Here is a 26,594-nt window from a genome sequence, read left to right on the forward strand (position 1 = left end):
AAGACAGGAGGCGAGTATCTTCCCTCCCTACCCTCCCTGTTATGGTGTTTTTGTTTTCCTTCCAGGGTATTGAAAGGAGAAGACGAAGACAGCGGTGTTTCGGTGCAGCCTGATATGTTCTGTTGCAATTGTTCCTTAACAGTTTCGTTCCCGGTTTTCGGTCCTGTTGGCCGGAGGTTCGGAGTTACCAAGGAGGAGCTGTCCCGGATTCCGGCGTTCCGTGGTTCTGGTGACGGTCATGCAATTCGCATAAAGAAAGAGGAAGAGGATCTTCAAGCAGTCCCTTATATAGCAGCCAGCATGCTGGGATAGGAGGAGGAGTTCACAGGGGACTGCTGGGATATGTAGTTTTTAAAAAAAGATTTTATTAAATACGTTTGTATAAAGATTTTTCTGCTATGGGCATTAATTAAAGAAAGATTAATGCAAGATACTCGCCTCCTGTCTTCATATAACTCATATTTTCCGTCACGTTAGCTAGGAAAATCTCTATTTATATCCTGTATTATACCCCAGAGCTATACTCACTATTCTGCTGGTGAGATCACTGTGTACATACATTACATTACTTATCCTGTACTGATCCTGAGTTATATCCTGTATTATACCCCAGAGCTGTACTCACTATTCTGCTGGTGAGATCACTGTGTACATACATTACATTACTTATCCTGTACTGATCCTGAGTTATATCCTGTATTATACTCCAGAGCTGTACTCACTATTCTGCTGGTGAGGTCACTGTGTACATACATTACATTACTTATCCTGTACTGATCCTGAGTTATATCCTATATTATACTCCAGAGCTGTACTCACTATTCTGCTGGTGAGGTCACTGTGTACATACATTACATTACTTATCCTGCACTGATCCTGAGTTATATCCTGTATTATACTCCAGAGCTGTACTCACTATTCTGCTGGTGAGATCACTGTGTACATACATTACATTACTTATCCTGTACTGATCCTGAGTTATATCCTGTATTATACTCCAGAGCTGTACTCACTATTCTGCTGGTGAGGTCACTGTGTACATACATTACATTACTTATCCTGTACTGATCCTGAGTTACATCCTGTATTATACTCCAGAGCTGTACTCACTATTCTGCTGGTGAGATCACTGTGTACATACATTACGTTACTTATCTTGTACTGATCCCGAGTTATATCCTGTATTATACTCCAGAGCTGTACTCACAATTCTGCTGGTGGGGTCACTGTGTACATACATTACATTACTTATCCTGTACTGATCCTGAGTTATATCCTGTATTATACTCCAGAGCTGTACTCACTATTCTGCTGGTGAGATCACTGTGTACATACATTACATTACTGATCCGGAGTTATATCCTGTATAATACTCCAGAGCTGTACTCACTATTCTGCTGGTGGGGTCACTGTGTATATACATTACATTACTTATCCTGTACTGATCCTGAGTTATATCCTGTATTATACTCCAGAGCTGTACTCACTATTCTGCTGGTGAGGTCACGCTGTATATACATTACTTATCCTTTGATTATTATTGGAGACAGTATATACATCAGATGATCAGTAGAATTGTAGATATTACACAATAATTATCTGTGTTCCTTGTCGTTTATATCCAGTGTTACATTTCTTTAATGTAAATTTGTGATGTTTATTTGTTGGGTGTTTTGTGTTTCTCTCCTGTATTTATCTTCGATTAGAATCTCTTTCCCCGATCGCTGATCCTTTGAGGTGCTGATTCTTCGAGGTGCTGATCCTTCGAGGTGCTGATCCTTCGAGGTGCTGATCCTTCGAGGTGCTGATCCTTTGAGGTGCTGATCCTTCGAGGTGCTGATCCTTCGAGGTGCTGATCCTTTGAGGTGTTGATCCTTTGAGGTTCTGATCCTTCAAGGTGCTGATCTTTCGAGGTGCTGATCTTTCGAGGTGCTGATCCTTCGAGGTGCTGATCCTTCGAGGTGCTGATCCTTCGAGGTGCTGATCCTCGGCACAGTCATCATTAATGTGAATTATAGGAACAGGAGTGAGAAATCTAAGAATAGTGCAGGAGTCAGATGAGTGTGAGGTGACGGCGGACGGATGCGCTGGACTGCGGGGCTGACGGCTTGTGTCTCCGCATTAACTGTTCTTAGCTCCGGTGACATTCAGCCGCCGGCACCGCGCTCCCTGATGGAATCTGTCTGCGACTAACGCTCCGGGAAACCGACACTTACAACTCATTTATCAACACCTTAAGGGGGTCTCGGGGGTTCTCTCTATTGCTGAGGCTCAGGTTGTCTACTGAATGCTGCCATCACCAGATACAAGAGTGGGGGAAACTAATAACTGTGACACAGGGGACGATAAGGGAACACTTATAACTGTGACACAGGGGACGATAAGGGAACACTTATAACTGTGACACAGGGGGAGATGAGGGGACACTAATAACTGTGACACAGGGGGAGATGAGGGGACACTAATAACTGTGACACAGGGGACGATAAGGGAACATTTATAACTGTGACACGGGGAGATGAAGGGACACTAATGACTGTGACACAGGGGACGATAAGGGAACACTTATAACTGTGACACAGGGGACGATAAGGGAACACTTATAACTGTGACACAGGGGACGATAAGGGAACATTTATAACTGTGACACGGGGAGATGAAGGGACACTAATGACTGTGATACAGGGAAAGATGAGGGGACACTAATGACTGTGACACAGGGAAAGATGAGGGGACACTAATGACTGTGACACAGGGAAATTTGAGGGGACACTAATGACTGTGACACAGGGAAATATGAGGGGACACTAATGACTGTGGCACAGGGAAAGATGAGGGGACACTAATGACTGTGACACAGGGAAATATGAGGGGACACTAATGACTGACACAGGGAAAGATGAGAGGACACTAATGACTGTGGCACAGGGAAAGATGAGGGGACACTAATGACTGTGACACATGAAGAGATGAAAGAACACTAAAGACTGTGGCACACAGGGGGGTGAGAGAACACTAAAGACTGTGGCACACAGGGGGGGGAGGGAACACAAATGACTGTGGCACACAGGGGGGGGGAGGGAACACAAATGACTGTGACACAGGGGGACATGAGAGAACACGAATGACTGTGACACAGAAGGGAGATGAGGCAAAACTAAAAACTGTGACACGGGGGGAGATGAGGGGGCTCTAATAACTGTGACACGGGGGGAGATGAGGGGACATTAATATGTGCGACATCCTGGCTCCTAGATTCATAACCAATTTGTGAAGCCCTGAACTAAGAGGTTAAATTACATGGATTGTACCCAGGTCAGAAAAAAGACCTGTAGCTGGCCATTAGTGGGTTAATACATAATAACACCCCCCTAACATGGGCAGGAAATCAATCTATAAAATATTTCGGATGTTATGGGCCATTCAGTGCAGCGGCCTCTCCAGTCTTAATGAACTTCTATAAAGCTCTTATAAATGGAGAAGCGCTGAAGTGCCAAACTGTATCTAACATAAAAGCCTCCGATATGCGGCCTCATCGACCTCAACCGGAGGGGGGGTGGGGTACCTTAGATTACCCATGTGGGCACCTTACATTACCCAGGGGGGCACCTTACATTACCCAGGGGGGGCCCTTACATTACCCACGGGGGGCCCTTACATTACCCAGGGGGGCACCTTACATTACCCAGGGGGGGCCCTTACATTACCCACGGGGGGCCCTTACATTACCCAGGGGGGCACCTTACATTACCCAGGGGGGCACCTTACATTACCCAGGGGGGCACCTTACATTACCCAGGGGGGCACCTTACATTACCCAGGGGGGCCCCTTACATTACCCAGGGGGGCCCCTTACATTACCCAGGGGGGCCCCTTACATTACCCAGGGGGGCACCTTACATTACCCAGGGGGGCACCTTACATTACCCAGGGGGCACCTTACATTACCCAGGGGGGGCCCTTACATTACCCAGGGGGGCACCTTACATTACCCAGGGGGGCACCTTACATTACCCAGGGGGGCACCTTACATTACCCAGGGGGGCCCCTTACATTACCCAGGGGGGCCCCTTACATTACCCAGGGGGGCACCTTACATTACCCAGGGGGGCACCTTACATTACCCAGGGGGCACCTTACATTACCCAGGGGGGCACCTTACATTACCCAGGGGGGCACCTTACATTACCCAGGGGGGCACCTTACATTACCCAGGGGGGCACCTTACATTACCCAGGGGGGGCACCTTACATTACCCAGGGGGGCACCTTACATTACCCAGGGGGGGCACCTTACATTCCCCAGGGGGGGCACCTTACATTACCCAGGGGGGCACCTTACATTACCCAGGGGGGCCCCTTACATTACCCAGGGGGGCCCCTTACATTACCCAGGGGGCACCTTACATTACCCAGGGGGGCACCTTACATTACCCAGGGGGGCACCTTACATTACCCAGGGGGACACCTTACATTACCCAGGGGGGGCATCTTACATTACCCAGGGGGGCATCTTACATTACCCAGGGGGGCACCTTACATTACCCAGGGGGCACCTTACATTACCCAGGAGGGCACCTTACATTACCCAGGTACCACTGGATCTACATAAAACACTGAGGAGCTCAGCAGATCCTTCCCTTCAGATACTTTCTATCTACTTATCTATAATCAGGGCTTGCAGATTTGTGCTGGCTGCACTTAAAGGGATGTTCCAGGGATCATTTAAAGGGGTATTTGGAGATTTTTTATTATTTTTATTTGACTATGCTACAGGGGCTGTAAACGTAGTGTAGTTCATAATATAGTATCTGTACCTGTGTATGATGGCTGGTCCTGCAATTCTTATGTGAGCTCTGTCTCTGATATTCATTTTTAGCAGCATACAAAATGAGTATTGACGCTGCCTGTCCCAGGTTACAGTCCGACCCGAGACATTACATCACTAGTAAGGTGCTGAAAGGGAGTCTGTCTGTGCTTCAATGAGTGGAGGGACCTCTGGGTGGGAGGGAGATCATTTTTCACAGAGCTGCAGGGAATAGTTTCAAGCATAGCACAGCATAAAAAGGGAGCCTAGCTGTGCTGCAATGGGTGGGGTGGCTGATGTGTGGGAGGGAGATAAGTCATCTCCCACCTAGAAACAAAGGATCCTGGGGATTGTAGTCTGAGGGAGGCCACAGAAACAGGAAATAGCCAGTTCACACACAAACAAGCCAGCAATGTGATGGGAGACACAGGACACGGTCATTTACCACCAACACAAGCACAGATCCTTAATAAACATGTCCATTACTGGCTGACAGGTAATTAATAGGGTCACCTCATATTGGATCGCCCCTTAAAAAAAAAAATCAGCTGCTGAGGCGGGACATCACCGAGGCTGCTGATTGGATGAGCGACACGTAACATCACATCACCAAACCCAGAAGTGCCAGACAGCGGGCAGCGGAGCTCAGTAATAGCGGCAGCAACACATATACCAGTAATGTCAGAGAGTCTTCTTTTTTTTACTGATCCCCTCCCTGCCCAAATTTTAAACAGAATCTTTTTTGGCCGGGGCAGCGAGTGTAGGGTTTTTGTCTGTACTTTTTTTTTTTGTCCTATTCTTTATTCTGTGTGTTATTTACTAAAATGTCGCTCGATGTCCTTTTTTTTTTTTTGGCGCACAAAGGTACAAAAAAGGTACCAAAAATTTTGGAAATAAATAACAGTGTCTCTTCAGGTCTGGTAAAATTAGAGTTATGTGAACCAATCTTTTTAATTTTGGTTTACCTAGTTTATGCATATCGCCCATAAGAGCCATGCTGGGGGAAAAACCGACCATTTTACCCGTTTTGCTCCAGCCTCTGGCAGTCGGGTTTTCAAAATTCACTCTTCTCTGTTTTTTCGTCGGGTTTTGGACCAAAAAAATTAGCGATTTTTGAAAAATGTCGGGTTACGCCCATTCTTTTTGACAAGCCACGCCCCTTTGTAGGGTTTTCTCAAACTCTCCAAGTGGTTTGTGAGAATGTAGACAATTTTTGTCCAAACAGCTCTCAAAAAGTGTCGCACAGGCGTGCACCTAAATTTAGTCCACAAAACCCAATAATAACTGTCGGATTTGGCTTAGTAAATGAGGCCCAATGTACGTACAGTAATAGCACACAGATATTATCACCCATGTCATTTATTCTACACACTGAGTAAACATCCACAGGGAAAGGAGAAAATGTAAGTAGAGCTAATGGAATAATCTAACTGTTATAAAAGTCCACTCATGGCTATGGGAGGGGGCGTGACGGCCGTTACGCCCCCTCCCATAGACATGAATGAAGGGGGTGTGGTATGACGTCAGGAAGGGTAGTGGCGTGATGTCATAAGGAGCCTGGCGTGACATTACGTCTCCAGCCTGGGAAACACAGAGGTTTCCGAGACTGGAGCAGCAGCCCGACATAGAGACTGTGGGGTGCCAGTGGCGAGCCCCCCGCAATCAGACATCTTATCCCCTATCCTTTGGATGTCTATGGCTGGAATACCCCAGTGGAAAACTTTTTTTTTTTTTAAATCAACTGGTGCAAGAAAGTTAAACAGATTTGTAAATTACTTCTATTAAAAAATCTTAATCCTTCCAGTACTTATTAGCTGCTGAATACTACAGAGGAAATTCTTTTCTTTTTGGAACACAGAGCTCTCTGCTGACATCACAAGCACAGTGCTCTCTGCTGACATCTCTGTCCATTTTAGGAACTGTCCAGAGCAGCATATGTTTTCTATGGGGATTTTTATACTTAATAAAGAAGAAACTAGAAGAGCTGGTGAGTTGCTGACATTTTTCTTTCTATCCCCATGCAACATTCACTAGGTCCCCCCCCATTTGGTTCTGGGATTTTTGCTCACCGTTCTTGTGATCATTTTGACACCACGGGATATGGACCATGCTGGTATAACCTGGGTATATACTGTATATAATATATATGTACAGCTGGTATAAGTTATATATCTCCTGTATATAGTGATATGGACCATGCTGGTATAACCTGGGTATATACTGTATATAATATATATGCACAGCTGGTATAAGTTATATATCTCCTGTATATAGTGATATGGACCATGCTGGTATAACCTGGGTATATACTGTATATAATATATATGCACAGCTGGTATAAGTTATATATCTCCTGTATATAGTGATATGGGCCATGCTGGTATAACCTGGGTATATACTGTATATAATATATATGTACAGCTGGTATAAGTTATATATCCTGTATATAGTGATATGGACCATCCTGGTATAACCTGGTATATACTGTATATAATATATATGTACAGCTGGTATAAGTTATATATCTCCTGTATATAGTGATATGGGCCATGCTGGTATAACCTGGTATATACTGTATATAATATATATGTACAGCTGGTATAAGTTATATATCTCCTGTATATAGTGATATGGACCATGCTGGTATAACCTGGGTATATACTGTATATAATTATATATGTACAGCTGGTATAAGTTATATATCCTGTATATAGTGATATGGACCATCCTGGTATAACCTGGTATATACTGTATATATATGTACAGCTGGTATAAGTTATATATCTCCTGTATATAGTGATATGGACCATGCTGGTATAACCTGGTATATACTGTATATATATGTACAGCTGGTATAAGTTATATATCTCCTGTATATAGTGATATGGACCATGCTGGTATAACCTGGGTATATACTGTATATAATATATATGTACAGCTGGTATAAGTTATATATCTCCTGTATATAGTGATATGGACCATGCTGGTATAACCTGGGTATATACTGTATATAATATATATGTACAGCTGGTATAAGTTATATATCTCCTGTATATAGTGATATGGACCATGTATAACCTGAGTATATACTGTATATAATATGTACAGCTGGTATAAGTTATATATCTCCTGTATATAGTGATATGGACCATGTATAACCTGGGTATATACTGTATATAATATATATGTACAGCTGGTATAAGTTATATATCTCCTGTATATAGTGAAATGGACCATGCTGGTATAACCTGGTATATACTGTATATAATTATATATGTACAGCTGGTATAAGTTATATATCTCCTGCATATAGTGATATGGACCATGCTGGTATAACCGGGGTATATACTGTATATAGTATATATGTACAGCTAGTATAAGTTATATATCCTGTATATAGTGATATGGACCATCCTGGTATAACCTGGTATATACAGTATATAATATATATGTACAGCTGGTATAAGTTATATATCTCCTGTATATAGTGATATGGACCATGCTGGTATAACCTGGTATATACTGTATATAATATATATGTACAGCTGGTATAAGTTATATATCTCCTGTATATAGTGATATGGACCATGCTGGTATAACCTGGTAAACACTGTATATAATATATATGTACAGCTGGTATAAGTTATATATCTCCTGTATATAGTGATATGGACCATGTATAACCTGGGTATATACTGTATATAATATATATGTACAGCTGGTATAAGTTATATATCGCCTGTATATAGTGATATGGACCATGCTGGTATAACCTGGGTATATACTGTACATAATATATATGTACAGCTGGTATAAGTTATATATCTCCTGTATATAGTGATATGGACCATCCTGGTATAACCTGGGTATATACTATATATTATTATATATGTACAGCTGGTATAAGTTATATATCTCCTGTATATAGTGATATGGACCATGCTGGTATAACGTGGTATATACTGTTTATAGTATATATGTACAGCTGGTATAAGTTATATATCCTGTATATAGTGATATGGACCATGCTGGTATAACCTTGGTAAACACTGTATATAATATATATGTACAGCTCAGGAGAAGAGAGAACTAGGCGGCTCACCTCGGCTGAGCACTCCCACCTGCGCATAGACTATCCGGCAGTGCCTCCGGTCTGTAGCAATGCAGAAAACAGGAGTATCCAGCGCAGGATTGATGCAAACAGGAACTTTATTTAAGATCACATGGATAGCACAGAATAAACAAACACATTTCGGGTCAAGCTGGACTCTTAGTCATGGCATGCCATGACTAAGGGTCCATCTTGACCCGAAACGCATTGGTTTATTCTGTGCTATCCATGTGATCTTGAATAAAGTTCTTGTTTGCATCAATCCTGGGCTGGATACTCCTGTTTTCTGCATATATGTACAGCTGGTATAAGTTATATATATTTGCTGGTGTGATCGGTGTCGGCTGCTATTACTTTCTGACCTCAGCAGAACATTTCAGGTCCCTCATTGCATCACTTATAAATTGGAGCAGAACACAATGTGAGACATTATAGCTCCAGGGAGTTTGAAGTAAACAAAATAATGTCTTCACTTCTCTTACAACCCTATAAGGTCTTCTGCAGAGGCGTAATGAAGGCCCCGGCCGCGCTCTTCAGTTGCATTTAGGTAACTTCTGTAAAGAAAACAGTGACATATCGGAAAGCCTAAGAGAGTCATTAACAGAGACATTTACCATGACGAGGAGCCTCCTGTATAGTTATGAGCACACAGCGCCCCCTGCTGCTCCAATGTGGGGCCCACCTGGGTCTGGGCAGAAATAGATTGTGAGCTTTGTGGGTGACTTAGCCATCTTTGTTTCATCTGGTGCAATGGATTTGTCCAAGACAACTAATCAATAGGCGACACATAAAAGGCAGCAGCCCAGGTAAGTTATACATACAGTATATATGGGAAACGTCTCATACTACATCTTACAGGTTCTGCAGAACTTCTTTGTGGAAAGTGAATATCAGTTTCAGGATTAAAGAGAGGATGAGGCGAAGGAAAAAAAGAGGTGGAGTTAGGGGAAGAAGAGGTGGAGCTAAGAAACAGGAAGTAAAGCCAGGTAATAAGTAGGTGGAGCCAAGGATGAAGAAGTGGAACCAAGGAAGAGGAGGTGGAGCCAAAGACAAGGAAGTCCAGCTAAGAAACAGGAAGGGAATTATGAGGTGGAGCCAAGATAGAGGAGGTGGGGCCAAGGATTAGGAGATGGAGTCAAGAATGGGAAGGTGGGGGCTGAGATGAGGAAGAAGAGCGAAGAAAGAGGAGGCGGGACCAAGGACGAGGAAGTGGAGGCAAGCAAGAGGAGGTAGGGCCAGGGAATAGGAGGTGGGACCAAGAAAGAGGAGGAGGGGCCTGAATTAAAAAGTTGGGTCAAGGAAGAGGAGGGGGAGTCAGAAATGAGGACCTGTAAACAAGGAAAAGCAAGTGAAATCAAGGTTGAGGAGATGAATGAGAATGAATGTGGGGACAAGGGAGAAGAGGAGATGGAGCAAGGGATGAAGAGATGGAGCCATGGAGAAGGGTGTGGGGCCAGGGACGAAGAGATGGAACCACGGAGAAGGGTGTGGGGCCAGGGATGAAGAGATGGAACCACGGAGAAGGGTTTGGGGCCAGGGATGAAGAGATGGAACCATGGAGAAGGGTGTGGGGCCAGGGATAAAGAGAAGGAACCATGGAGAAGGGTGTGGGGCCAGGGATAAAGAGAAGGAACCATGGAGAAGGGTGTGGGGCCAGGGATGAAGAGATGGAACCACGGAGAAGGGTGTGGGGCCAGGGATAAAGAGATGGAACCATGGAGAAGGGTGTGGGGCCAGGGATGAAGAGATGGAACCACGGAGAAGGGTGTGGGGCCAGGGATGAAGAGATGAAGCCATGGAGAAGGGTGTGGGGCCAGGGATGAAAGATGGAACCACGGAGAAGGGTGTGGGGCCAGGGATGAAGAGATGGAACCACGGAGAAGGGTGTGGGGCCAGGGATGAAGAGATGGAACAACAGAGAAGGGTGTGAGGCCAGAGAGGAAGCCATGGAGAAGGGTGTGGGGCCAGGGATGAAGAGATGGAACAACAGAGAAGGGTGTGAGGCCAGGGATGAAGCCATGGAGAAGGGTGTGGGGCCAGGGATGAAGAGATGGAACAACAGAGAAGGGTGTGGGGCCAGGGATGAAGCCATGGAGAAGGGTGTGGGGCCAGGGATGAAGAGATGGAACCACGGAGAAGGGTGTGGGGCCAGGGATAAAGAGATGGAACAACAGAGAAGGGTGTGAGGCCAGGGATGAAGCCATGGAGAAGAGTGTGGGGCCAGGAATGAAGAGATTAAGCCATGGAGAAGGGTGTGGGGCCAGGGATGAAGAGATGTAACCATGGAAAAAGGTGTAGGGCCAGGGATGAAGAGATGTAACCATGGAAAAAGGTGTGTGGCGGGGGATAAAGAGGTGGAACCATGGAGAAGGGTGTGGAGCAAGGGATGAAGAGATGGAGCCATGGAGAAGGGTGTGGGGCCAGGGATGAAGAGATGGAACCACGGAGAAGGGTGTGGGGCCAGGGATGAAGAGATGGAACAACAGAGAAGGGTGTGAGGCCAGGGATGAAGCCATGGAGAAGGGTGTGGGGCCAGGGATGAAGAGATTAAGCCATGGAGAAGGGTGTGGGGCCAGGGATGAAGAGATGTAACCATGGAAAAAGGTGTAGGGCCAGGGATAAAGAGATGGAACCACGGAGAAGGGTATAGAGCCAGGGATGAAGAGATGGAGCCATGGAGAAGGGTGTGGGGCCAGGGATGAAGAGATGTAACCATGGAAAAAGGTGTAGGGCCAGGGATAAAGAGGTGGAACCATGGAGAAGGGTGTGGGGCCAGGGATGAAGAGATGGAACCATGGAGAAGGGTGTGGGGCCAGGGATGAAGAGATGGAACCACGGAGAAGGGTGTGAGGCCAGGGATGAAGAGATGAAGCCATGGAGAAGGGTGTGGGGCCAGGGATGAAATATGGAACCACGGAGAAGGGTGTGAGGCCAGGGATGAAGAGATGGAACCACAGAGAAGTGTGTGGGGCCAGGGATGAAGAGATGGAACCATGGAGAAGGGTGTGGGGCCAGGGATAAAGATATGGAACCATGGAGAAGGGTGTGGGGCCAGGGATGAAGAGATGGAACCACGGAGAAGGGTGTGGGGCCAGGGATGAAGAGATGGAACCACGGAGAAGGGTGTGGGGCCAGGGATAAAGAGATGGAGCCATAGAGAAGGGTGTGGGGCCAGAGATGAAGAGATGAAGCCATGGAGAAGGGTGTGAGGCCCGGGATGAAGAAATGGAGCTATGGAGAAGGGTGTGGGGCCAGAGATGAAGAGATGAAGCCATGGAGAAGGGTGTGGGGCCAGGGATGAAGAGATGGAACCACAGAGAAGGGTGTGGGGCCAGGGATAAAGAGATGGAACCATGGAGAAGGGTGTGGGGCCAGGGATAAAGAGAAGGAACCATGGAGAAGGGTGTGGGGCCAGGGATGAAGAGATGGAACCACAGAGAAAGGTGTGGGGCCAGGGATGAAGAGATGGAACCACGGAGAAGGGTGTGGGGCCAGGGATAAAGAGATGGAACCATGAAGAAGGGTGTGGGGCCAGGGATGAAGAGATGGAACCACAGAGAAGGGTGTGGGGCCAGGGATGAAGAGATGGAACCACGGAGAAGGGTGTGGGGCCAGGGATAAAGAGATGGAACCATGGAGAAGGGTGTGGGGCCAGGGATGAAGAGATGGAACCACGGAGAAGGGTGTGGGGCCAGGGATGAAGAGATGAAGCCATGGAGAAGGGTGTGGGGCCAGGGATGAAAGATGGAACCACGGAGAAGGGTGTGGGGCCAGGGATGAAGAGATGGAACCACGGAGAAGGGTGTGGGGCCAGGGATGAAGAGATGGAACAACAGAGAAGGGTGTGAGGCCAGAGAGGAAGCCATGGAGAAGGGTGTGGGGCCAGGGATGAAGAGATGGAACAACAGAGAAGGGTGTGAGGCCAGGGATGAAGCCATGGAGAAGGGTGTGGGGCCAGGGATGAAGAGATGGAACAACAGAGAAGGGTGTGGGGCCAGGGATGAAGCCATGGAGAAGGGTGTGGGGCCAGGGATGAAGAGATGGAACCACGGAGAAGGGTGTGGGGCCAGGGATAAAGAGATGGAACAACAGAGAAGGGTGTGAGGCCAGGGATGAAGCCATGGAGAAGAGTGTGGGGCCAGGAATGAAGAGATTAAGCCATGGAGAAGGGTGTGGGGCCAGGGATGAAGAGATGTAACCATGGAAAAAGGTGTAGGGCCAGGGATGAAGAGATGTAACCATGGAAAAAGGTGTGTGGCGGGGGATAAAGAGGTGGAACCATGGAGAAGGGTGTGGAGCAAGGGATGAAGAGATGGAGCCATGGAGAAGGGTGTGGGGCCAGGGATGAAGAGATGGAACCACGGAGAAGGGTGTGGGGCCAGGGATGAAGAGATGGAACAACAGAGAAGGGTGTGAGGCCAGGGATGAAGCCATGGAGAAGGGTGTGGGGCCAGGGATGAAGAGATTAAGCCATGGAGAAGGGTGTGGGGCCAGGGATGAAGAGATGTAACCATGGAAAAAGGTGTGTGGCCAGGGATAAAGAGATGGAACCACGGAGAAGGGTATAGAGCCAGGGATGAAGAGATGGAGCCATGGAGAAGGGTGTGGGGCCAGGGATGAAGAGATGTAACCATGGAAAAAGGTGTAGGGCCAGGGATAAAGAGGTGGAACCATGGAGAAGGGTGTGGGGCCAGGGATGAAGAGATGGAACCATGGAGAAGGGTGTGGGGCCAGGGATGAAGAGATGGAACCACGGAGAAGGGTGTGAGGCCAGGGATGAAGAGATGAAGCCATGGAGAAGGGTGTGGGGCCAGGGATGAAAGATGGAACCACGGAGAAGGGTGTGAGGCCAGGGATGAAGAGATGGAACCACAGAGAAGGGTGTGGGGCCAGGGATGAAGAGATGGAACCATGGAGAAGGGTGTGGGGCCAGGGATAAAGATATGGAACCATGGAGAAGGGTGTGGGGCCAGGGATGAAGAGATGGAACCACGGAGAAGGGTGTGGGGCCAGGGATGAAGAGATGGAACCACGGAGAAGGGTGTGGGGCCAGGGATAAAGAGATGGAGCCATAGAGAAGGGTGTGGGGCCAGAGATGAAGAGATGAAGCCATGGAGAAGGGTGTGAGGCCCGGGATGAAGAAATGGAGCTATGGAGAAGGGTGTGGGGCCAGAGATGAAGAGATGAAGCCATGGAGAAGGGTGTGGGGCCAGGGATGAAGAGATGGAACCACAGAGAAGGGTGTGGGGCCAGGGATAAAGAGATGGAACCATGGAGAACGGTGTGGGGCCAGGGATAAAGAGAAGGAACCATGGAGAAGGGTGTGGGGCCAGGGATGAAGAGATGGAACCACAGAGAAAGGTGTGGGGCCAGGGATGAAGAGATGGAACCACGGAGAAGGGTGTGGGGCCAGGGATAAAGAGATGGAATCATGAAGAAGGGTGTGGGGCCAGGGATGAAGAGATGGAACCACAGAGAAGGGTGTGGGGCCAGGGATAAAGAGATGGAACCATGGAGAACGGTGTGGGGCCAGGGATAAAGAGAAGGAACCATGGAGAAGGGTGTGGGGCCAGGGATGAAGAGATGGAACCACAGAGAAAGGTGTGGGGCCAGGGATGAAGAGATGGAACCACGGAGAAGGGTGTGGGGCCAGGGATAAAGAGATGGAATCATGAAGAAGGGTGTGGGGCCAGGGATGAAGAGATGGAACCACAGAGAAGGGTGTGGGGCCAGGGATGAAGAGATGGAACCACGGAGAAGGGTGTGGGGCCAGGGATAAAGAGATGGAACCATGGAGAAGGGTGTGGGGCCAGGGATGAAGAGATGGAACCACGGAGAAGGGTGTGGGGCCAGGGATGAAGAGATGGAACCACAGAGAAGGGTGTGGGGCCAGGGATGAAGAGATGGAACCATGGAGAAGGGTGTGGGGCCAGGGATGAAGAGATGAAGCCATAGAGAAGGGTGTGGGGCAGGGAATGAAAAGGTGGGACCAATGCAGAGGAAGCTGAGCCAGAGATGAAGAGGTCAAACTAAGAACCAGGAGGATATGAATCAAGGATGAGGAGATAGAGCCATATATAAGGAGGTGGAGCCATGGATGACGAGGAGGGGCCAAAGAATGAGGAGGAAAGCCAGGAATGACGAGGAGGGGCCAAAGAAGAGAAAGTGAAACCAGGAACAGGAGGTGGGGCCAGGAATGAGGATGTAGGGCCACAGATAAGGAGGTGGGGCCACAGATTAGGAGGTGGGACCAGGAATTAGGTGGTGGGGCGACAGATAAGGAGATGGGACCAGGAATGGGGAGGTGGGGCCACAGATAAGGAGGTGGGACCAGGAATGTGGAGGTGGGGCCACAGATAAGGAGGTGGGACCAGGAATGTGGAGGTGGGGCCACAGATAAGGAGGTGGGACCAGGAATGTGGAGGTGGGGCCACAGATAAGGAGGTGGGACCAGGAATGTGGAGGTGGGGCCACAGATAAGGAGGTGGGACCAGGAATGGGGAGGTGGGGCCACAGATAAGGAGGTGGAGCCACAGATTAGGAGGTGGGACCAGGAATTAGGTGGTGGGGCCACAGATAAGGAGATGGGACCATGAATGGGGAGGTGGGGCCACAGATAAGGAGGTGGGACCAGGAATGTGGAGGTGGGGCCACAGATAAGGAGGTGGGACCTCAGATTAGGAGGTAGGACCAGATGGAGGCTGACACTAAAAAATATATATATATATATCACATATCCCCTTACAAGCGATCACGAAGATGCAAAAGAAGAGCGCAGGATTTAAGGTCTATGCAGCAATATCATATTTTATTATAATTGACATTACCGCTATATAATCTGTCCGTAAACGGTTCTCACTGCGCATTTTGACTGTCCAAATTTTGGCTGCAAATGTATCTAAAAGGGTCAGAGTTGTTGGAATGTCTCAAGAATCAGGGTGGAAATGTTGGGTCACTTAGCAGTGTTGTGTGGACCATAATCCGGGGGAGATACACGACCTCTAGTTACTTTTTGGTGCATGAAAATCTGTCAGCTTGGTATCTGCTATATCTGTAACCCACCCCCACCCCCACCCCACCCGAAATCAGGACTCGCCATGGTGACTCCCAGACCAGTCAGTCATCCAGGGACGTGTAGCATTTGCAGACCCGCAGCCTCTTCACGTTTATTTATATTATTCTTCTTGTTTTTGAACGATTTTCTAGAAGCGACAACACTTACACATAAATCTCATTTTTGGGGTTTTTCGGAAAGTCTCTGCCGTCACCCTTAACCCAGAATGTCGCTGTGCGGAGGAACGCTCGGATCTTACCCATGATGCCATCTTCTCGGCTGATTCAACGACTCTAAAGACAGAAGATTATTTATATTTCTTTCCAATTTAATTCCGTGATTTGATTGCCCTTTGACCTGCGCCGATTTCAGTAAGTAAGAGGAGACTGCGGCAGGTGCGGGATGTATTACAGCCCCAGGTAAAGTAAATTGACTTGTAATTTGTTTCAGTAATAGAAGGTTAGACATTGTCATTCAATCTGAGGCGTCTCATTGTAGCCGGCGGTACAGACAGTACGTGGCGGTGCCGCTCCGGGCGCCGTGACATGCCGCTCAGTTTACTGATACAAGACACTTGGTTTTTTTTTACCTTCAGAAAAGTTTAACTAAGAAAATTTGATACCAAAGTATAAACAGGACAAAGTAAATGATTATCCCGGGACCAGTTGGAGCCCGGGGTGGTCTCATTTTTACATGCGCATTGATCTTATGTTTTATACAGTGCAGGTTATGAGCCATAGATATTTCGGAAACACTCCTGGTGGGGTAGAGGGATTAAGACAGGAGTATCCATTTAAAGGGGTACTCCCGTGGAAAACTTTTTTTTTTTTTTTTAAATCAACTGGTGCCATTCTCTGCTGGGTGCTGCCTCCGAGACTGAGACGTCACGTCACGGCCAAAGCCCAAAAAGAGAATTGGTAGTTACTGTTTAAAATTTGCCCTGGGAACCCACAGGGATATATATAGATTTTTGAGTTGATATGGATAAAGGTTTTATCATTGTAAACCCTTAAAGGGGTACTCCTGTGGAAAACTTTCTATGAAAAAAAAATCTTAATCCTTCCAGTACTTTTTAGGGGCTGTATACTGCAGAGGAAATGCTTTTCTTTTTAGCTTCCTCTGCTGTCACGACCACAGTGCTCTCTGCTGACCTCTGCTGTCCATTTTAGGAACTATCCATGTTTGCTATGGGGATTTTCTCCTGTTCTGGACAGTTCCTAAATTGAGGGAAGAAAAGGGAGGGCAGCGCCTCGTATAATCCTGCTACTATATGTGCAGGTAACAGTCACGTACCCCTGGTAACGGGGTGGTCTTTAGGGAATAGCAGGCCGATGGAGTTTAGACCGGAGACACTGGCAGGAGGGACGGTGAAATCATGTGCAGAAACGGAAAAAAGACTCCAAGCAAGGGCGCTAATCCTTAGAATTTGCGGCGGGTGAATCGGCAATTATAATAAAAAATATTAATAAAATAAAATAAAAATATATATATTTTTTTTTATATATAAAAAATAAATTAAATTGATGACTCAGTGGATATAGCCGAACTTATACTTTATTTTCATAAAAGTGGTCTGCATGTACATCCATGGGCAATTGAAGTATAAGTTCTGCTATATCCACTGAGTCATCAATTTAATTTATTTTATATACATAAAAAATATATGTATACAGTATATATTTTTTATTTTATTTTATTTATATTTTTTATTATAATTGCCGATTCACCCGCCGCAAATTCTAAGGATTAGCGCCCTTGCTTGGAGTCTTTTTTCCGTTCCTAAATTGGACAGCAGAGGTCAGCAGAGAGCACTGTGGTCGTGACAGAAGAGAGATCCAAAATGAAAAGCATTTCCTCTGTAGTATACAGCCCCAAAAAAGTATTGGAAGGATTAAGATTTTTTAATAGAAGTAATTTACTAATCTGTTTAACTTGCTGGCACCAGTTGATTTAAAAAAAAAAAAAAAAAAAAAAAGGTTTCCATGGGAGTACCCCTTTAAGGGTTTTTCAATGATAAACCCTTTATCCATATCAATTCAAAATCAATATATATCCCTGTGGGTTCCCGGGGCAAATTTAACAGTAATTACCAATTCCCTTTTGGGACTTTGGCTGTGACGTCATGTATTAGTTCCAGAGGCAGCGCCCGGCACATAATGCCAGGGGATGCACTGAGATCGCCAGGGTTCCAGCGGTGGGACCCCCGCAATCAGACATCTTATGCCCTATTCTTTGGATAGGGGATAAGATGTATAAGGCCGGAATACCCCTTTAAAAGGGTACTCTGGTGGAAAACATTTTTTTTTTAAATCAACTGGTGCCAGAAAGTTAAACAGATTTGTAAATGACTTATATTAAAAAAATCTTTACCATTCCAGTACTTTTTAGCAGCTGTATGCTACAGAGGAAATTCTTATCTTTTTGAATTTCTTTATTGTCTTGCCCAATGTAGCATAGGTTTGCTATGGGGATTTTCTCCTGCTCTGGACAGTCCCTGACACGGACAGAGGTGTCAGCAGAGAGCACTGTGGACAAGACAAAAAAGAAATTCAAAAAGAAAAGAATTTCCTCTGTAGCATACAGCTGCTACAAAATACTGGAAGGGTAAAGATTTGTTTTAATAGAAGTAATTTACAAATCTGTTTAACTTTCTGGCACCAGTTGATTTAAAAAAAAATGTGGTCTATATGGCGGTTATATGTTTTCTCCTCCAGTTTATTCTATAATAAACCCTTCTGCCCTTTCTTGGACCTCATCTTATTACAACTCAGCATTTTTGAAAGATGGAAGTTCCCTTTAAACCTGAAACCATTTTATATTTATATACAAATTTCTCCGGAATAAACCCTTTAAGGATTGACAGGTTCGTTCTGACTGCTGACTTGCTCAGGGTGGCGTGAAAATTGCATCAGATGACGGGGAACATTGACCTTTTCCCTCTGCTCGGTTCCGACATTAATCATAGAATCCGCGTTCCGGGAGCTTTGATCTCCGCACCGGGAGAACCTGTCTGTGAAGGACGACCAATGTCATAAGTCAATTCTGCTCCTGACATAAAAAAAATCCACGTTTTATGAAGTCCTTGTCATTCCTCTGGCGTCAATCACTCAACGGGAAGAAGTTTAGATTTATTAAGTAGAAGGTAGAAGATGGTTTGGACAGTGTGGCGCCATTCTTGTGGCCCTATAAGGTTTGCTAACCTATGTTTCCACGTTCTTGTATTGTCTACATTACACTATATTTTTGTTTGTATACACTGAGAGCAATGCAGAGAACAGGGGGTTAACTTTTGCTAAAGTTAGGTTGCAATTTCTTTTCAGAAAAGAGCACAGAGCATGGTCACATGTCCAGCCCTTAGCCAATCTCAATATTGCTCTTACCCCCTTGCCTGGGATAGGAGGAGGGACTTTTCCTCTAGTCAGTGTAGTGGGATCTGACCTTAACCCCTTAAGGACCGGAGGTTTTTCCGTTTTTGCATTTTCGTTTTTTGCTCCTTGCCTTTAAAAAATCATAACTCTTTCAAATTTACACCTAAAAATCCATATGATGGCTTATTTTTTGCGCCACCAATTCTACTTTGTAATGACGTCAGTCATTTTGCCCAAAAATCTATGGTGAAGCGGGAAAAAAAATCATTGTGCGACAAAATTGAAAAAAAAACGCTGTTTTGTAACTTTTGGGGGCTTCCGTTTCTACGTAGTACATTTTTCGGTAAAAATGACACCTGATATGTATTCTGTAGGTCCATACGATTAAAATGATACCCTACTTATATAGGTTTGATTTTGTCGGACTTCTGGAAAAAATCATAACTACATGCAGGAAAATTAATACGTTTAAAATTGTCATCTTCTGACCCCTATAACTTTTTTATTTTTCCGTGTATGGGGCGGTATTAGGGCTCATTTTTTGCGCCGTGATCTGAAGTTTTTAACGGTACCATTTTTGCATTGATAGGACTTATTGATTTTTAAATGATATAAAAAGTGACCAAAAATGCACTATTTTGGACTTTGGAATTTTTTTGCGCGCACGCCATTGACCGAGCGGTTTAATTAATGATATATTTTTATAATTCGGACATTTCCGCACGCGGTGATACCATATATGTTTATTTTAATTTTTATTTACACTGTGTTTTTTTTTTTATTGGAAAAGGGGGGTGATTCAAACTTTTAATAGGGGAGGAGTTAAATGATCTTTATTCACTTTTTTTTTTCACTTTTTTTGTGCAGTGTTATAGGTCCCATAGGGACCTATAACACTGCACACACTGATCATTGTTATCCCATAGGGACCTATAACACTGCACACACTGATCTTCTATGTTGATCACTGGTTTCTCATAAGAAACCAGTGATCAACGATTCTGCCGGATGACTGCTCATGCCTGGATCTCAGGCACTGAGCAGTCATTCGGCGATCGGACAGCGAGGAGGCAGGAAGGGGCCCTCCCGCTGTCCTGTCAGCTGTTCGGGATGCCGCGATTAGCCGCGGCTATCCCGAACAGCCCGACTGAGCTAGCCGGGAACTTTCACTTTCACTTTTAGCCGCGCGGCTCAGCTTTGAGCGCGCGGCTAAAGGGTTAATAGCGCGCGGCGCCGCGATCGGCGCTGCGCGCTATTAGAGGCGGGTCCCGGCTTCACTATGACGCCGGGCCCGCCATGATATGACGCGGGGTTACTGTGTAACCCCGCGTTATATCAGAAGAGCAGGACCAAGGACGTACCGGTACGTCCTTGGTCCTTAAGGGGTTAAGGAGCACATAGGGGGACATGTATCAATGTTGGTGTAGGTAGACGTCTTTTTTAGATCACTTTGGTCTACCATACTTGTGCAAGGCACATGATAAATTTCGTGCAAAGTTCTAAATGTACACACAGTTCTTTTTGTATACCGGAGCTGCACCTCACAGGAAAAGTGGACACAGGGATTTTGCTCTATTGCTTTGAGGCTCGGATTTCATTGATGTTTTTTGTCCACCTGCAAAAACGCCATAGAAGTGCAGGATCTCCTCCTCTGTGTGTACAGTGTATATAGACATAGAAGTGCAGGATCTCCTCCTCTGTGTACAGTGTATAGAGACATAGAAGTGCAGGATCTCCTCCTCTGTGTACAGTGTATAGAGATATAGAAGTGCAGGATCTCCTCCTCTGTGTACAGTGTATAGAGACATAGAAGTGCAGGATCTCCTCCTCTGTGTGTACAGTGTATAGAGATATAGAAGTGCAGGATCTCCTCCTCTGTGTACAGTGTATAGAGATATAGAAGTGCAGGATCTCCTCCTCTGTGTACAGTGTGTAGAGATATAGAAGTGCAGGATCTCCTCCTCTGTGTACAGTGTATTGAGACATAGAAGCACAGGATCTCCTCCTCTGTGTACAGAGACAGAGAAGTGCAGGATCTCCTCCTCTGTGTACAGTGTATAGAGATATAGAAGTGCAGGATCTCCTCCTCTGTGTACAGTGTATATATATCTAGAATTACAGGATCTCCTCCTCTGTGTACAGTGTATAGAGATATAGAAGTGTAGGATCTCCTCTGTGTACAGTGTATAGAGATATAGAAGTACAGGATCTCCTCCTCTGTGTACAGTGTATAGAGATATAGAAGTGCAGGATCTCCTCCTCTGTGTACAGTGTATAGAGATATAGAAGTGCAGGATCTCCTCCTCTGTGTACAGTGTATAGAGATATAGAAGTGCAGGATCCCCTCCTCTGTGTACAGTGTATAGAGACAAAGAAGTGCAGGATCTCCTCCTCTGTGTGTAGAGTGTATAGACATATAGAAGTACAGGATCTCCTCCTCTGTGTACAGTGTATAGAGACAAAGAAGTGCAAGATCTCCTCCTCTGCGTACAGTGTATAGAGATATAGAAGTGCAGGATCTCCTCCTTTGTGTGTAGAGTGTATAGAGATATAGAAGTACAGGATCTCCTCCTCTGTGTACAGTGTATAGAGATATAGAAGTGCAGAATCTCCTCCTCTTTGTACAGTGTATAGAGACATAGAAGTGCAGGATCTCCTCCTCTGTGTACAGTGTATAGAGATATAGAAGTGCAGGATCTCCTCCTCTGTGTACAGTGTATAGAGATATATAAGTGCAGGATCTCCTCCTCTGTGTACAGTGTATAGAGATATAGAAGTGCAGGATCTCCTCCTCTGTGTACAGTGTATAGAGATATAGAAGTGCAGGATCTCTTCCTCTGTGTACATTGTATAGAGATATAGAAGTACAGGATCTCCTCCTCTGTGTGTACAGTGTATAGACATATAGAAGTGCAGGATCTCCTCCTCTGTGTACAGTGTATAGAGATATAGAAGTGCAGGATCTCTTCCTCTGTGTACAGTGTATAGAGATATAGAAGTACAGGATCTCCTCCTCTGTGTACAGTGTATATATATCTAGAATTACTGGATCTCCTCCTCTGTGTACATTGTATAGAGATATAGAAGTACAGCATCTCCTCCTCTGTGTGTACAGTGTATAGAGATATAGAAGTGCAGGATCTCTTCCTCTGTGTACAGTGTATAGAGATATAGAAGTGCAGGATCTCTTCCTCTGTGTACAGTGTATAGAGATATAGAAGTGCAGGATCTCCTCTGTGTACAGTGTATAGAGATATAGAAGTGCAGGATCTCCTCCTCTGTGTACAGTGTATAGAGATATAGAAGTACAGGATCTCCTCCTCTGTGTACAGTGTATAGAGATATAGAAGTGCAGGATCTCCTCCTCTGTGTACAGTGTATAGAGATATAGAAGTGCAGGATCTCCTCCTCTGTGTGTACAGTGTATAGAGACATAGCAGTGCAGGATCTCTTCCTCTGTGTACAGTGTATAGAGATATAGAAGTGCAGGATCTCTTCCTCTGTGTACAGTGTATAGAGATATAGAAGTGCAGGATCTCCTCCTCTGTGTACAGTGTATAGAGATATAGAAGTGCAGGATCTCCTCCTCTGTGTACAGTGTATAGAGATATAGAAGTACAGGATCTCCTCCTCTGTGTACAGTGTATAGAGATATAGAAGTGCAGGATCTCCTCCTCTGTGTGTACAGTGTATAGAGACATAGAAGTGCAGGATCTCTTCCTCTGTGTACAGTGTATAGAGATATGGAAGGTTTTCTTGAAAGGAATTTTTTACCAAACAGATTATAGAAGTTTCTCTTTGGATTTTCTGCGCCAAATTTGTAACAACTGACAAAATATCTGGATTGTTACAAAATCTCATCCTCTTGTTGTTCCAGTATAAAGTGTCTCCAGCCCGTCCCATTAATTAACAGATATGAATGTATTTGGCGGCAGAGACAAAGGATTAAGTGTTCCTCATTACGCTCGCCTATTTATAAATGCTAATGAATTTACACTGACGGCTGCGCCGCTGATCCGGGGGACGCTTCACATTTTAGGATAAACTGAAATCCAATACTCATTACAAGCTTTCATTTTAAGTCGCAGCGGGGGATTGTTCATCAGAGATCCATCTACGGGGCCGAGACGGAACTGATTATCCCAACCAACCGCGCGCTGACCGCCATTGTTGGGGTGTCGCGTACTGCGCAGAACATTAATAATAACATGCAGCGTCTGCAGTATTGATGAGATTGTTATCAGAGGGTCAGTCTCACTTGACTAACCACCTTTACTATTAGGGTAGCTATAAGGGGTGCCCATAGATCCCCCTGACATATAAATAGACATCAGTATTAGAAATGGCACATGGTAGGTACGGGGCACTGTTACCGATTTTGCATTGGAATCCAGAGGAGAGTTGCACCCCCGCTTCATGTTACAGAACGAGGTCATGACCCCACATATTAGGTCCGTGTTTCCCAATCAACTGTTGCAAAACTACAACTCCCAGCATGCTCAGACACTCAGACAGCATATACTTTTACATGTATTCTGCAGGGGGACACTTGCCCGACCCTTCTCTCCTCTGACATCCAGAGTCAACGAAGGGTGGAGAGGCCATCGTACACACAGAACAGTTTTCCATCTAATGTGCCTCCAACTATTGCAAAACTACAACTCCCAGCATGCCCAGAAATCATATACTCTTACATGTATTCTGCAGGGGGACACTTGCCCAACCCTTCTCTACTCTGACATCCAGAGTCAACAGAGAGTTGAGAGGCCATTGTACATTTAGGTCAGTGTTTTTCAACTAGTGTGCCTCCATCTGTTGAAAAACTACAACTCCCAGCATGCACTTCCCATCCCTGCATACACTAGCACATGTATACTGCAGAGGGACACTTGCCCGACCCTTCTCTCCTCTGACATCCAGAGTCAACAGAGAGTCGAGAGGCCATCATACACATAGATCAGTGGTTCCCAACCAGCATGCTGGGAGTTGTAGTTTCGCAACAGCTGGAGGACTCCTAAAAAGCAGTAGTCATGGTCGCCACTTTGTCCTTGCAACCACTGTAGTGTCTAATGCGCGTTGCAACAATGAAATCAGGCATCGCCGCCCAACTGTGAAAGGCTTTTAACTGGACACAATCTAACAAGCACCGTATCATTTCCACCGCAACATCTCGCTTCGTGTTAGAACCCGAAATGACCTTTACGAGTTTTCCATCCGATTAGGACCTTAAATGGGATGCGCGGAATTCATATTAAAATCCATATTTCTGCCGCTGCGCTTAACCCCCCCCCCCCCCCCCCCCCACTATTATTATTGCGGCTTTTACCGACGGGGTGAAAAAATAATTTATTTTTTTTCCCATTTTGATTTGTTTGCTCTAACACATTTATAGAACATCCATAATTGAATCCCTTTTAGTCAAATGTAATTTCTTGTAATACGGGAAACATGTTTAGTGACCGCGGGCCGCGCTTTCTCCGGTTAACCAAAGTGATTTTAAGTTACGGAAAAAATGTCCTGAAGGTGGAAGACAAAAAAAAATGCCTGCCTCTTAATCTGAATCATCATTGTAATAGATAGAATGGAGGCGACGGGCGCCACGCGTTTTATTAGGACGTAATGACTCAAACGGGAGAAAATAATTGAATTTACGTCCTTGCAAATAAAATGGGAAATAATGTGAATATGTTTAAAATTAGGGGTGAGAAGGGGTCAGTACATTTACCTGCGCAGCTCGGATGGTACCGAAAAAATACATTCAATGCATTCAGAAAGTTTTCGTTTTTTGCTAATTTTTTGTTATGTGGCGCTTTCTCCTCATCGTTCTGCGCTCAATACCCCGTAATGAGAATGGGATAAAAGATTTTTTTTCTATTTATTTAGAAATAAAAAATAAATTAATTAATTATTAAAATGGAAAAACAAAAAATGTGCATATGCATTAAAGGGGTACTCCGGTGCTCCAGCGTTCTGAATATTTTGTTCAGAATGCTCGGAGCCTGATGCCGTGATCGTGAGGTCAGGCCACGCCCCCTCCCTTCATGTCTATGGATGACACGCCCCCTCCCGTAGACATGAATGGAGGGGGCGTGGCGTGACCTCATGAGGGGAGCGTTGCCGTGACGTCACAACCACTGCCGCAGGAACCCCGCGTTTGTTTAGAACGCTGGATGTTGCAGGAGATAGGATATGGGATAAGATGTCTAGCGGCGGAGTACCCCTTTAAGTATTCAGACCCTTTACTATGACATGTGATATTGATCTCTGGCTCCTCCCAGTGTATAACTACAATATATCCTGATCCCATAGAGATAGCAGCAGTATACAGATAGAGCTGGAGGGGAGGTGTATAACTACTATATATCCTGATCCCATAGAGATAGCAGCAGCAGTATACAGATAGAGCTGGAGGGGAGGTGTATAACTACTATATATCCTGATCCCATAGAGATAGCAGCAGCAGTATACAGATAGAGCTGAAGGGGAGGTGTATAACTACTATATATCCTGATCCCATAGAGATAGCAGCAGCAGTATACAGATAGAGCTGGAGGGGAGGTGTATAACTACTATATATCCTGATCCCATAGAGATAGCAGCAGCAGTATACAGATAGAGCTGAAGGGGAGGTGTATAACTACTTTATATCCTGATCCCATAGAGATAGTAGCAGCAGTATACAGATAGAGCTGAAGGGGAGGTGTATAACTACTTTATATCCTGATCCCATAGTTTTAACAGCAGTATACAGATAGAGCTGGAGGGGAGGGTATAACTACTATATATCCTGATCCCATAGAGATAACAGCAGTATACAGATAGAGCTGGAGGGGAGGTGTATAACTACTATATATCCTGATCCCATAGAGATAGCAGCAGCAGTATACAGATAGAGCTGGAGGGGGAGGTGTATAACTACTATGTATCCTGATCCCATAGAGATATCAGCAGCAGTATACAGATAGAGCTGGAGGGGAGGTGTATAACTACTATGTATCCTGATCCCATAGAGATAGCAGCAGTATACAGATAGAGCTGGGAGGGGAGGTATATGACTACTATATATCCCCTTTCTATAGAAATAGCAGCAGCAGTATACAAATAGAGCTGGGATGGAAGGGGTCAGGGAGCGGCCTGGAGGGATCTGATAGGTGACGATGTCATCCTGTAGTTCACGAGAAGTCAGCTGACCCAGGACTGACCACTTCCTGCGACACATTAAGCACTGTGATTTTCTGTAGGTCAGGCTGGTGAT

This window comes from Hyla sarda, chromosome 6 (assembly GCF_029499605.1).
Source record: "Hyla sarda isolate aHylSar1 chromosome 6, aHylSar1.hap1, whole genome shotgun sequence".
Classification (NCBI taxonomy): domain Eukaryota; kingdom Metazoa; phylum Chordata; class Amphibia; order Anura; family Hylidae; genus Hyla; species Hyla sarda.